Source organism: Leopardus geoffroyi, chromosome A3, assembly GCF_018350155.1.
Source record: "Leopardus geoffroyi isolate Oge1 chromosome A3, O.geoffroyi_Oge1_pat1.0, whole genome shotgun sequence".
NCBI classification, from domain to species: domain Eukaryota; kingdom Metazoa; phylum Chordata; class Mammalia; order Carnivora; family Felidae; genus Leopardus; species Leopardus geoffroyi.
Window position 1 is genome coordinate 8,239,851 of NC_059336.1, and position 13,836 is coordinate 8,253,686.

Here is a 13,836-nt window from a genome sequence, read left to right on the forward strand (position 1 = left end):
AGGAAGAGCTTAGCTGGAGTAGCCAATGAAAACCCTGGAATTGGTGGCAGGCTGAATGGATCAAGAAGGGCAGGTGCTGAAAAACATAGACAAAATTCCTTATCCTCATACAGCTTACATTCTAGTGATCAGAGACAGACCATATTCAAAATACAGAAATGAATTACATAGTATGTCAGAGATGAATGTTATTACTATGTGTTATTAATAGCTATAAGAAAGGACACTTGGGGCGCCTGGGTGGCTCAGTCCATTAAGCATCTGACTCTGGCTCGGGTCATGATTTCATTGTTTGTGGGTTCGAGCCCCGCATTGGGCTCTGTGCTGACAGCTCTGAGCCTGGAGACTGCTTTGCGTTCTGTGTCTTCCTCGCTCTCTGCCTCCACCCCCCCCCCCCACCTGCTCAAGCTCTCTCTCTCTCTCTCAAAAATAAATAAACATTAAAAAAAAAAAGAACACTTAAAATAATAATAAAAGACTGTATAACTACCAGGATGAAAACTTCAGGAGAAAGATACAAGAAATGGTAAGTATGTTGGCTTGAAAATTGAAGGGGAAAAACCCCCACCTACCCATCTATTTGAGTTGACATGTAACCTACAAAATTGTCCAGACATGCCCCAGTTTAAGATTCTGTCACAAAGCAATAATGGACTCATGTCATAGCAGAACGTGCATGAATGCCCTCCAGAACCCGCTCCATCCGCGCCAAGCTCCTGGTTCTGAGACTTAAAAAGGAAATCTTGGTGGGATTACCTGTTCACGCGGGCCTTGAGGAGTAAGGGGCAACAAGGAGCCAACCTTATTATCACGTGGTAATTTGTTCCAGGCCTGCAGGGGGCGCCCGAGGGTCGTGGTAGTGCAGCCATTCAAGGCAACCTTTGTAATGTTTTGCCAAAATACAGAACTATTATTTTCCTAATTTTTAAGATACAGTCTATTTTTTAAATTTAGAAAAAATATATTTTAAAAGGGCATTTAAAAATCTCTGACTTGGGGCGCCTGGGTGGCTCAGTCAGTTAACTCTCCGACTTAGGCTCAGGTCATGATCTCACAGTTTGTGAGGTTGAGCCCCAACAGCTCAGCTCAGAAACTGCTTCAGATTCTGTGTCTCCCTCTCTCTGCCCCTCCTCTGCTTGTGTTCTCTCTCTCTCTCTCCGTCTCTCAAAAATAAATAAATAAACATTTTTAAAAAATAATAAATGGGAAGTCTCACATTGTCAAAACCTTCACTCAAAATCTTCACGTATGTATACCAGGCAGATGGAAGGCATAAGCCACCCACTCGCTTGTGACCATCAGCAAACCTCCCCATATGCACATATTATGGAATGTTCTTAAGCCCAAATGTTCCTCCTAAATGAAATTTTTAATAAAGTCCCTAAGTTTACTGAAGTCAAAATGCAAATTAGGAACTCTGGCTTTTACTGAAAATTTCATCGCCAAGCTGTCTGGTTAGTATTTTCCCTTCTCGCCTCCTTCCTATGCTTGTCCGTGATCATCAGAACTTCTTCAGGACTCTTGACCTCAGGTGGTGCCTTTAAACCTAACTCAACATTTAATCCATTCTCTAAAGACTTCCTTGTTTCTCATCAACCTGGTCCATCTTTAAATTCTCCACTTGCTACACAATTTGGTGCTTAAAAAAAAAATGTTTATTTATTTTTGAGAGAGAGAGCAACAGAGCACATGCAGGGGAGGGGCAGAGAGAGAAGGAGACCCAGAATCCAAAGCAGGCTCCAGGCTCCAAGCTGTCAGCACAGAGCCCGACGCGGGGCTCAAACTCATGAACCGTGAGATCATGACCTGAGCCGAAGTCGGGTGCTTTCACAACTGAGCCACCCAGGCGCCTCAATTTGGTGCTTTTTCTAAGCTACCACTGCATATGCCTTACCCTTTCTCTCTCTCTGCTACTTCTTTTGAATATTCTTACTGTGATGGGTAACATAAGGTAGTGTGAATTTGTATATGGCTCAACAATTTCGTAAATGATTTCCCACGACCCTCGATGAAATTCTTCTCTGTCTTCCTATTGCACTTAGGGTGTAATTTAGATTTATTACCAAGGCCTAGCCTCTGTCTCCGACATTATTTTTTATACCATCTTTCCCCTCAATATCCTCCATCTTCTTGGGTCTCCTTTTGGGAATGATACCTGCTCCCTTCTACCTCAGGGCCTTTTCACCTGCTTGTCTTGCTACTCAAGAGGCCCTTCCCCTGTTTTTCACCTGGCTGAATTCTGCCCATCCTCAACACTCAGCCTCTGTGTCGCTCCATCAAGAAATCTTTCTCTTGGGGCGCCTGGGTGGCTCGGTCGGTTAAGCGTCCGACTTCAGCTCAGGTCATGATCTCACGGTCCGTGGGTTCGAGCCCCGCGTGGGGCTCTGTGCTGACAGCTCTGAGCCTGGAGCCTGTTTCAGATTCTGTGTCTCCCTCTCTCTGTGACCCTCCCCCGTCCATGCTCTGTCTCTCTCTGTCTCAAAAATAAATAAACGTTAAAAAGAAATCTTTCTCAAACACATCCACCACCCAGAAAGAGCAACATCCCCCTTGCAAACACTGTTACAAGCCTCTCTCGCACATTTTCTTTTGAAATACGTCTCCCCTGGTTTACTCGCAGCACCCAGTAGTATGTAATTCAGTAGTATGTAATTAATTAGGGTTAGGGTTAAGCTCCAAAGTAATGGGATTAATACAGTAGTATGCAAAACAATATAGCCGTTGATGAATTCATTCAGCAATACGGTACAAGAGTCCATGGCTTATCTCCACTCGCTTTGTGTGTGTGTGCGCGCGCTGGATATGGTACCAGGTGCCTCGCCCAAATAGCGATCACGTGATCATGTGGCTCCATTGCCTGCGCAATCCTTCCCTTCTTCACCAGGTGGCGCTGTGACTCCAGGACATTTTATTTCTGACATTTTTTATTTCTGCAACTCCTTAGGAACTGTCCGCGTTCTCGGCCACACTCTGCTAAGCAGGAATACACAAAATCAAGAAAACCTCTCTTTGAGACAAAATGTACTCATCTCTCACTGGTTTGAATTCTAACCTTAATTTTTACCTGGCAAAAAGCAAAGCATTTTCCAGAACCCTCAAATGTATGCATTGGGTTTAGGCCTTTATGAGATAGACCATTAACTAGCCTGTTTATTTCAAGGGTACATGCCTGTAGCAATTTTCATATTAAGAAAGGAGTCAGTCATTGGGGCACCTGGGTGGCTCAGTCAGTTGAGCGTCCGACTTCCGCTGGGGTCATGATCTCACAGTTCGTGAGTTCAAGCCCCGCGTCGGGCTCTGTGCTGACAGCTCGGATCCTGGAGCCTGCTTCGGATTCTGTGTCTCCATCTCTCTCTGCCCCTCCCCTGCTCATGCTCTGTCTCTATCAAAAATAAATAAACATTAAACAAAATTTTTTTTAAAAAGAAACGAGTCAGAACTTGTTATAAGTACCAGTCACTACGTATCTTCAAATTAAAATATACATTTGATTCATTCAACAAGAACCTCGTATTGAGTCAGGTAGCCTCTTCGCATAGATGCTATTCATAAAAAGGATCTGTTTTGTGCTGGAGTGGGCATCTGTTGTCTTTTGAATACTTTTCTCTATATTTAACATTTCCAGGTGATGAGTGTCGCCCCTCCATTCTGGAAGTCAGGACTCAATTTCCTAGCATCCTTGAAGCTCGGATGCAGGCCTGTGATCAGAGTCCAGCCAATCAGATTCACCAGTGACAGGCCAGTGACCAATGAGGGGAGAGCAATGGAGGCAGGTGCCAGGTGCCCAGGAGATTCCACTCCAGACAGCCGGAGCAGCCTGGCAAGGTCATCTCAATGGCATCCCTGGCTCTTTTGTGTCCACTGTGGATCCCTGGCCACCTCACAAAGGGTCTGTCCACATTTCAACGTCCTTTTTCAAATTCTTGTGCTATATCTATCTATAGGGAGTTCTGGTGTTTGACACAAAGAACCCCGAAGAGATGTGACTTTTAAAAGAAAGTTACTCTTTAGCCATGGTAAATTCAGCTGAGATGATCAGGAGATGGAAAGAAAAATGTTGCAGGATCCCTGTGCTCAGCACAGACAGCTGTGCGGGTGAAACTACCTGAAGAAAAAAAAATCCACTTGCTACATGGCCACAGCACACGCAACGCCAACATAAGGACACTGAGCTGATTTTCAATGCTTTTTATTTTGTAAAGCACATTTAATGAAGAGCCATCAGCTGAAGCCAGCACCAGAACCATCATAAACCACAGCCACAGAATGCTAGTCACCTGGGAGGGCCCCACATGGAAACAGAAACTGATGGAGGAAGAGAGAAGGGACACTGGTGAGAAGTGGCCACTGCCTGGGGCTGGGAGAGCCTCAGAGGCATCAGGATGAGTCTTGGCAAGAAACCTGACTCCGTTTTGCTGACGAGCAAAGGACAAGATTGAAGACGTCATGGGAATCAGTGTTGTCAACTCCTAACGCTTCTGGGGTCTCTCCTTGAGCAAAATACTTGGCGGGCACTGAGGCCAAAGAGGAGGAATAAAAAGCAGCCTCTGCCCCACGCTCACTCACTGCCACCAGAAGAGAAGTGAATGCTGAGACATGTGTAAACAGCAGTTAAATAAAATGAAACGCCATTTTTATTGTTTAGGAATAATTCTACTTCTGGCCACCTATTCTGAGAACATAGGTCTAAAAGCAGAAATAGACTATTCCAAGAGTGCGTAGCAAAGTGGTGCTTATAAAAATGAAGCATTTCAACTACTCTTAAGGGTTTGGCAAAAGAGACCAGTTTAAGTGGCCCATAGGATACTCACCGCAATATGCACGTGTCACAACGCCCATCCTAAAAAGTAACAGCAGAGGGAAACGTGGAAAAACAGGTCAGATGCAAAATTACAATTCCAATTTTGTTTTTAAAAATCATTTCTATATGAGACAGACACTTAGAAACGTATAGGAATGAAATATGTAAAAATGTCAATATGTAACAGTGATTTTATATAGGAGGTATCAGGAATTAAATAGAACTTTTTACTTCCATCTTTATACTTTTCTGTATTTTCTAAATTTTAGAAAGTGAATATGGATTCATGGTTAGTCAGGTAGAAATTAGTATTAAGCCAACCAATATGTAGTAATGCAAGATGTAGTGAAAGCTGATGCAAGCTATAAGGTGAACACATTGTGATTCTAACTAGAACCACAGACAGAATATATAGAAAGAAATACACAACTATTCTGAGCAGTTGTCACTGGGTGGTGACATGAAATCCAATGTTTTCTTTTTTGTACTTTCTTAAATTTCTTTTAATGATTATATGTTACTTTAATAATATTTGGGATGTAGCAGGATTCTTGCACAGAGTCGTGACCCCCAAGGCTTTCCTTTCCAGGAAGCAACTTTATTCGTGTCGGCACAGCTCAGTTGGGTTCATACGTGACGAACTGAGCCCCACACGCCACATGCATTGTTTTTCATACATTTTTTACTTCTTTGTCTCCCATATATGGTAACACACAAACATGTAGTCTGATTAAGTGGTCTCATGTTACAGGGTCGTGAGAGATGTCATGTACGCGTATAACCAGGTTACCTTGAGGTTTTTTATTGTGGTTTGGTTGGTTGTTTATTTATTTTTTTTCTTTTCCTTAGAGAGGGGACCCTATCACAGGGAAACTTCTTTTCCTTTTATAAAAAATTTTTTAATGTTTATTTATTTTTGAGAGAGAGAGAGAGAGAGAGAGACAAAGCACAAATGGGGAGGGATGGAGAGAGAGGGAGAGACAGAATTTGAAGCAGCCTTCAGGCTCTGAGCTGTCAGCACAGAGCCCGACGCGGGGCTCAAACTCATGAACGATGAGATCATGACCTGAGCCAAAGTCGGACACTCCACTGACTGAGCCACCCAGGTGCTCTGGGAAACTTCTTTTTCAAGACAGGACTACACTATTACCTTCCCAGTAAAGAAGGCTAGATGATTCTCACATTCTCCTAATCGCAGGATCTCAATCATCAGAAGCAAAGGATTTATATTGAAATAAGTTCTTGACATTATTGTCCTAAGTCTCTGAGGAGGAATAAGAAGCTCCCTGAAGTATTAAATAGTTAACTACAATTTTTAAAAATTTCTATAAACTCAATCTTTAACATGATGAGCACAAATCTTATAAAACATGGTTGCTATGAGAAGTAGCATTCATTTAATCTGTAAATGTTTGTTATAAGAAATTATTTTGCTAATTTAAAGTATACCTAAATATAATTTTTTATCATTAACTCGGTATTAAACAGAGATATATAGATATATGGAGACATATATGTTTTATATATATAGGTAGATAATTATCAAATATATATTATATTTATATATATTATCAAATATATTTTATATTTATATATTTTATATTATCAAATATATTATATATTATATTATCAAATACACACACACACACACACACACACACACACACACACACACACCATTTGATTATCTGTCCAAGAAGAACTACTCTTCCTAAATACATGGCATTTGCTCCCCCCACATGCATTTCCCCTTCTGGCAATGGCGCTGATTTTGGTTTAGAGATCTTCCTCTAACTCCCTCCAGTGGTCACTTTAACATGTAACTTGCAGAGACATTTGGCCAAACATTACCTTGTGTGTGTCTGTAAATGTTTTTGACTGAAATTAATATGCGAACCATAGAGTAAAGCCCTTCCCAACGTGGGTTGGCCTCATCCAATCAATAGAACATCTGATTAGAACAAAAAGATGGCCTAAGAGTGAACTCCTCCTGCCTGCCTACTGAGCTGGGACACTGGTCCTTTCCACTTTTCAGACTTGAACTGACACATCAGCTCTCCTGGGTTTCTGGCATGCCAACTGTGGATCTTGGGATTTATCTCCATAATCACATAAACCACTTTTTGATAATTATCTTTCTTTCTTTCTTTCTTTCTTTCTTTAAAAAAATTTTTTTTTAACCTTTATTTATTTTTGAGACAGAGAGAGACAGAGCATGAATGGGGGAGGGTCAGAGAGAGAGAGGGAGACACAGATTCTGAAACAGGCTCCAGGCTCTGAGCTGTCAGCACAGAGCCCGACACGGAGCTTGAACTCACAGACTGCGAGATCACGACCTGAGCCGAAGTCGGACGCTTAGCTGACTTAGCCACCCAGGCGCCCCATCTTTCTAACTTTCTATCTATCTTTCCATCCATTTTTATATCTATCCTCTAACTATCTTTCCATCTATCTTTCTATCCTCTATCTTTCCATCTATCTATCTATCCTCTATCTATCTATTTATCTATCTATCCATCCACATTCTACTGGTTCTGTTTCTCTGGAGAACCCAGACTAATATACTCCCAATCAGTCCATGTGATCTGGATGGGCTCTAACACTGTCCTAGGAGTAGAGCATAAGAACAGGCTTCAGCCAATCAGCAAATTGTGGCCGTGTGATTGTTCAGCAATCAGCATATGACCAAATTTAGGCCAATCAGAGCCAGGGCTTCTGATTAGCATGGGCGCCAGAAGACATCTCTCCCTGCTGGCTGTAAAACTATAGGAATGTAAATTCTAGAACAGTGGCCAGCATCTTGCCTTATAAAGAGTGAGCTCATCTGAAAAATGGAGCCAACACACAAGTGTGGCCGAGGAATGGAGAGAGATAAAATAAGGCTTGATTTCTCAAGTGTTGCCCTGGTCCCACTAAGCTCGGCTAGCTCTCCTCCTGAACTTCTCAGTGACATGAGTCAATTCTTTATGTGCCTAATGGGACTTGCCTTAATTTTCTGTGATTTATAACCAAAAGAGTATTAGCTGACATGTTCTAGCAACGGCAATGTCTGAACAGAGCCTGAGACAAAGGCTTGCCACAGGGAGTCAATATTGGGAAGTGACTCTGGAGAACTGGAACAGGGGGTAGGGAGGGGGCTGGGGAAAGTGAAAAAAGCTGGGCCAGGAAGCTGTTCCAAGGGCTGTTTACTGAGCTAGTTACCCCGTGGCCAACTGGACTCACCCTTCCTGGGAACCCTTCAGGGCACCACATATCATAGAATTGTTCTCACCACAGAAATAGCACTTACCTACCCTTTCTGGTTTGCTTGAGTGTTGCCCTGGGGTGTTAACTTTCTTGCACTTTGTTCTGGTACCAGAAGGGTTGCGGGAGCTACCTGCGGCCAGCAGAAAATCCTCTAGAGGTAAGGCAGAGATGAGTAAGGTGCTCTTTGCACAGCTGTTGGTGAGGCCAATGGCCAGTGTGGAAAGATAGGTCAAGGCGGGGATATAAGACAAGGCCTTAAAGATACACAACACCAATATAGATCAGTTATCGGTAGAACAGACTTCCCCTCTAAGATTGAACTCCACCATTTTTTAATGTTTTATATATTTTTGAGAGAGAGCGCAAGCAAGGGGGAGCAGAGAGAGAGGAAGTGAGGAAAGGAAGCGAGCTCTGCACTGACAGCAGCCAGCCTGATGTGGGACTCGAACTCACGAACTGCAAGATCATGACCTGAGCCCAAGTTGGGTGCTCAACTGACTGAGCCACTCAGATGCCCCTCCACTATTTTTTTTTTTTTTTTTTTTTTAATGAACTCGGAAAAGAGCAGGGCTGATTCCTGTGGAGTCCAACCAGGACTCAAATATTGATGTCTCCCATCACTCTTACTTAAGACTAAGTAATCCCCTTTGGGAGTTTCCTGAATCCAATTCTTAGGAAATCGTTCTGTTGCAGAACAGGGTCAGACCAGTTGTGTGTAGGTAGAGGAGGGCTTTCCCCTGAAATGAATGAATGGCCCCCATTGTCATTTATCGATGGAAGAGATCAGTCTTGATCTGACAAATTAAAACGAGGGAGGTAAATTTTAGATCGAGTGAGGAAAAAACTTATTTTTTTTCCACCTCCATCCAGAATTTAAAGAGGTGAGGAAAGAGGCACCTGCCCTTATTCACTCACTCATTCATTCATTCATTCAGCATGTTATTTATCGAAGTTACCAGGAGCAGGCACATAATTTGCAGGTCGTAGCGCAAAATGTAAATGGTGGGGAGGAGGAATTGTTCGAGTATCATTAAGAATTTCTGTAGGGCAACAGCAGAGCATTAGACCAAGTGTGGGGACCTTCTGAGCAAGGGGCCCGAATGTCATCTGTGTGTCAGTCATTGTGCTGAGTTTCAGGCGTACGTTGGCAAACAAGACACATCCAGCATTTGTCCTCGGGAAGAGTCTAGGCTGGGATTCCTGCTCTTCCCTCGCTCGGTCTCCCTCACAGCCTCAGCACCTGCTAGAGTGAGCTTCATTCTATATTAAATAATTTTTCATGCGACCTCCTCCCTAAACCTCGGGAGCTCACCTGAAGAACCAGTGATATATTCCGGGGCAGAGGGGGTGGTCTGGCTACGTTGAGGGACGTCAGGCGTGTCTCCGGGAAACACATTTGTCCCGAGGGCCAGCTTCCTGGGGATTGTCAAATATCAGTTCAATTATTAGTCACAGTTGATTTATAATCTCATTCATACCCTAACTGCTAAGTGATCTACGACCCCGGTGGCCTTCCCACACTCCCTACGGCTTTCATACCTGACTGCTTAACACAGCTACCCTATCTGCACAGTCTGTGAAGCGTTTTGAGTCCGGGACTGCTGAAATCCACAGTACTCACTTGCTAATCTTTAAGCAAGGAAAACATTTCCTTGCAAATGTTTTCAGAGAACATCTCTGCAGCCTCTAAAGCTTGCCAGACACCAACATCTGCCTAGGGGAAGAAAGCTGCCAGATCCAGCATAAGCCACGACGAGTTCTCCTAAGTTGGGGAATGAGGGCAGGTGCCACTATGGGAAGCATGAAGGGGGCTCAGGTGCAGTTAGGACACACGCAGGAGTTCGTGACTCAGGTGTTCTTAGTGCTCCTGGTAGGGGACTTCCGGGACGCGCCTTGCCATGGGTAACGAGGTTTACATTACAGGAATTTGTGTTTCTTTTCATTGGGTTATATGAATTACTCTTATATTCTCAGCTGCAGGCACTTTCACCGTGGCTTATGTTGTGATGGGTTCAGTAAACTAAGGACTAAAAATTTTAGGAATCCTGCGAAGCTCTTAATCCCGAAGGAGGCATCTCCATCTGCTGAAAATGCTATGGGGCAGTTAGTTCTATTTCAAGTGTAAGAAAAGAAAAAAAAAAAAAATGAATCTGAAGGTACATTTAATTTTAAAGATCTCTAATTCATACGCAAAAGTAGGATGCTTCATGTTCAAGTTTTCCACATTGGATACAGTCCCTGATTAAGTAATAGATACTTTTGGGGTGCCTGGGGGGCTCAGTCAGTTAAGCGTCCGACTTCAGCTCAGGTCATGATCACCGTTTGTGGGTTCGAGCCACGCGTCGGGCTCTGTGCTGACAGCTCAGAGCCTGGAGCCTAGCTTCAGATTCTGTCTCTCATGCTCTCTTTCTCTCTCTCAAAAATAAATAAACATTAAAAAAAAAGAATCTATAAAAAAAAGTAACGGATACTTTTTTTAATTTCAAAAGTGACTCCTTTTTTGTATGTATATTACAGTTCAATAAAATTTTTTAAAACGTTTATTTATTATTCAGACACAGAGCATGAGCAAGGGTAGGGGCAGAGAGAAGAGGAGACACAGAATCTGAAGCAGGCTCCAGGCTCTGAGCTGCCAGCACAGCGCCCAAAGTGGGGCTCAAACCCAGAAACTGTGAGATCCTGACCTGAGCCAAAGTCGGACACTCAACCGACTTGTCCACCTAGGGGCCCCTAAAAGTTTTCTTTCTAAAACAATCCTACTGTTTGTTTTTTCCTGGGTCATATGATTGCAGATGGTTTTTGTTGGCTTATTTTAAATTTGTTGCATTTCCTAACTGCCTGGGATGAGCTGCTAACGCTTTAATTCTTTCCCTATCAATTCTGTCCTTGTCCAAAATCGATGATCACGATGATCACGTAATGAGCATTTGCTGATACAAACGTTATTCACCTGGTGCCCCAAGCCCAGTACTTCTCAGATCAGAAAGGAGATACACGCACACTGAGATAACATTGTTCTCCTGAGCAAAACAATTCAGTCTCAAAAGTTTCGAGTTACCTAGAACAAAACAAGGAAGTGTTGCTGAGATCGTTTGAAAGTGAAACGCTTACTCGTTTGAAACCCGCCCCATTTAATGATTTCCTCTTGTCTTGGCTCCCTAAGAAGTTCGGAGTATATTCAGAGGACGTGAAATTTGCAGCATTCACCGGTACCCATCTGCAGAACACGGTTTATTCTGAATGGGAGCCAAGGTGACTTTTGTGAACAATCCTGAGTCTCAAATCCAGATGCCCGAGAGGGTCACCGGAACGTGTGATTCACCTAGCTATTTGAGCAATAAAAATGTCCAAGCGCTTTGAGTCTTAAGAACCTGCAAGCGAGAATGCTGATCAAATATCCTGCTGGTGTTCCAATGATACCTGCTGAATGCCGCTCCCGGTCTCCTTGTCCTGCAGCCTCGGTGCTGACAATCCTCTAGTGGTGGGCTTCTTTTGGAATCCTTCCTCATCCTCACCTTGCAACACTTTGGCAAGCCTCTGTCATATGCCAGATAAATTCTCTTACTGGTTAGGATAGTCGGCACCAGTGTCTGTTGCTTATAACTGAAAGAATCTAAATTAAATTTCCACCCGCAATTCCCAAAGGTCCATCCACACCAGGCCTCAAGAAAGGCCTGCAAATGGGAACTAGTAAACCATCAGGACCCTCCCTCCTTTTCTCCGCTCGGCTCAGCTGCTACAACCTTTTTTATCTCTGAAAATTTTCTTCCTCTACTGATTCAGTGACAGAGGGGTGGGGAATAATGGGTGGTCCCTCCATAACCTCTGATCAAGAGACCAGTTCGCACTAACGAGCGTGCTGTTTCCCAAATCCCAAATCGATGAAATGCTTCAGAGTAAGATCCAAGTGGCCCATTTGAATCCATTGTCACTCCAGAAGGTATGGCCAGAATCCATTGTCATACACGATCATGGCTGCCAAGGGGCCAGGCCTGTGCGGTAAGGGAGAGAGACCATTTTTCACTCTCTCACTTTTTTATCTTTCACATGGGCTTCCCTGAGTCATGATTCTGGGAAGGTTTGCATTGGGATCTGTGATCACTGCCTGGCACGAACCTCTCGGTGTCTTTCATGAGATTATTAGTCAGCAGAGACCATGATTTTATAAGGGTTAGTGGAAGATAGTTCCTTGAAAGTTCACGGGTGACAAAATAGTAGGAGATAGTCGCTTTAGAAACTGGGTTTGATCTTCTGTGCCTTCATTCATTGTCCTCATTAAAATATCCTGGTTGATTTTTCCTGATCAAAAAAAAAATTGTTCTATTTGTATCTCCTGGGCCGAAGGTATTAAGATAGCAGAGGGACACAGAAGCATACTATACTTGGGATAACAGGGAGAGTTGCTTGATCATGATATGAATAGTTCTCAATCCTTTGAATTTCACATCCCAATACATTTTTTTAAAATACAGACTGGGGAGCAGTATCATCAGAGGTACCAACTGTTTATTTTGCCAAGGAAGGATGTGAAACCAAGGAGGCTTACATCTAAGATCAACAACAGAAAAACAAAGACTTTACCATGGGGGGAGAAAGAAGTTGCTGGAAAAGAATAAAGAACTACCTTTCCCCACAAAAAGTTGTTCTGCTAAACTTGTTCCAATTCGATAAAACCCCCAGGCCACTGAAGCAACAGACTACCCGACAACCCTTGCTAGTGAACTCGCATTTGAAATCCACTCCAAGGCACAACCTACCTTTCCAGAGAGTAGGGATAAAATGGGGCCAGAGACAATACCACTTCCGTTAGAATTCTTCCCTCCTGCAACCATGGTTTTCGACAGAAGTGAGGACATGCTCCCCCATCTGAGTGCGATGTCCTTTTGTGCCATGAAGTTCTAGCTGGAAGCAAAACGGACCCTTATACTACCTACTTGGCATGTGCTGGGCACTCCGCTAAGTGGTATCCATACAACTACCCATGAATTTGGTAACATTCTCCTTTTCACTGATGAGGAAGCAGAGGCTGGGAGAGATGCTATCACTTTCTAAAGACTGGGATCAGTTCTGGGGCTGGGATTTGAGCCCAACTGCCTCTGAGGCCAAGTCCGCTCTTCCAACCACGACTCTCCTCCTTTGAGATTCAAACCAGGATTTTGACAACCAGAAGACACACACACATTTTCATTTTAGAGAAAAGTCGTTTAGGAAAGAACTCATTTTCTTTTGGGCTCCAGACTTGAGACCTCAGAAAATGTTCCTAGCTCTGTTGCCTGAGTCATGGCGGAGTCATCTTGTTGAATAACAAAATATCTGAGTCACTCGGACTTCATGTAGGAAAAAAACAAAACAAAACACACGAGCGGCTTTATTTGAGATTGAATGGTTTTGAAATCAAGTCACAGGCCGGGGCATGAGGCTAACAGACTTATTTATGTTGGTGAGATGAACTGATTGTAAGTGTTATGTAAGTAAAAGTGACACTCCCCAGGATGAAACAATGTTTCATCAATGTCACCATTGTTCACGGTGAAACTCTATGGACTCACTGATCATTAGTCTTCAGAACAGGCAGGGAGCCTTTCTGTTTCACTCTGTCCATTGCTTATTTATCTCAAGGATAAAAACCAATTCCCCTCCATACATATGTCTTCTGATATATTTCAAAGTCTGAATTTAATTCCTGTACGTTCACTTGCAGGCTTGACCGTGTATAGGTGGAATTGTCATTGAGTTCTATGAGTGCAGACTCTTATGTCCCTGAAAATATCCCCTGAACTTCTATAAAC